Consider the following 1,653-nt stretch of genomic DNA (forward strand, 5'->3'; position numbering starts at 1 on the left):
GGGATTTTTCCCCCCCCCCCAGCTTCTGGCGGGCCTCGGCTAGCGTCCCCCATCTTCGAAGCCGACCGTGGCCCATGGGAACGGCGGTGGAGCAGCCCTTCGTATATGGGAGGGTGGGTGGGCGGCAAGAAAAAGGAATGGCTGAAGATTGAAGCTAGCCAGAGCTTCTTTGATCTGCTAGAATATCTGCGTTCAGGGCCAGGAAAGAAGCCAGCTTACGCCAACCTTGCAGGAAGGACGTTTTTGGCAGGTGGCTTCAAAAACAAGGTTTTTCCAAGATCAGGAACATCTATCTATCTATCATCTATCTATCTATCTATCTATCATCTATCTATCTATCTATCTATCTATCTATCTATCTATCTATCTATCTATCTATCTATCTACCTACCTACCTACCTACCTACCTACCTACCTACCTATCTATCTATCTATCTATCTATCTATCTATCTATCTATCTATCTACCTACCTACCTACCTACCTATCTATCTATCTCTGTCTGTATCTATCTATCTATCTATCTATCTATCTATCTATCTATCTATCTATCTATCTATCTATCTACCTACCTTCTTTCTATCTATCTATCTATCTATCTATCTATCTATCTATCTATCTATCATTTGGGCATCTGAAAAGGGGATCTTTGCATTCCCGGATGGGTCCGCCACGAAAATCCCACCGTTCCCCATGGAACTGCTGCCCAACGTAACCGAAGGGCGGGCGCCAGGTTGGAGATATGCAAAGCTTTGTGTGCGAAAAGGCAGCCGTGATTATCTATCTATCTATCTATCTATCTATCTATCTATCTATCTATCTATCTATCTATCTATCATTTGGGCATCTGAAAAGGGGATCTTTGCATTCCCCGGATGGGTCCGCCATGAAATCCCACCGTTCCCGATGGAACTGCTGCCCAACGTAACCGAAGGGCGGGCGCCAGGTTGGAGATATGCAAAGCTTTTGTGTGTGAAAAGGCAGCCGTGATTATCTATTTATCTATCTATCTATCTATCTATCTATCTATCTATCTATCTATCTATCTATCTATCTATCATTTGGGCATCTGAAAAGGGGATCTTTGCATTCCCCGGATGGGTCCGCCATGAAATCCCACCGTTCCTGATGGAACTGCTGCCCAACGTAACCGAAGGGCGGGCGCCAGGTTGGAGATATGCAAAGCTTTTGTGTGTGAAAAGGCAGCCGTGGGGTTGGGGGTGGTGGTTTGGGGGTGTCAAGGGGAAATTCCATTCCGGCTGGGTGACATCTCCGTTTGCATGGAGTTATTTTCCTTTCCTGCCTTGGAGAACCTCTGGGCACAACGGTGTGGATGCTAAAGAGAGCTTCCGTAGTTGAGGGACACCTGGACTTGTAATCCAATATAAGCTAGTAAACATCTTGAACCATCCTGGTTGACTCAGCCTTCCATCTTTCCGAGGTCGGTAAAATGAGGATCCAGATTGTTGACTCTATAAACTGCTTAGAGAAGCGGTATTTAAGTCTATGGCTACTATCCTTCCTTCCTTCCTTCCTTCCTTCCTTCCTTCCTTCCTTCCTTCCTTCCTTCCTTCCTTCCTTCCTTCCTTCTCCGGACTTAGAATGCAGAATTGCAGGCTAACTCTGCTCACAGTTTGATCCTGACCAGCTCAAG

This window comes from Vipera ursinii (genome assembly GCF_947247035.1).
Source record: "Vipera ursinii genome assembly, chromosome: 16".
Taxonomy (NCBI): domain Eukaryota; kingdom Metazoa; phylum Chordata; class Lepidosauria; order Squamata; family Viperidae; genus Vipera; species Vipera ursinii.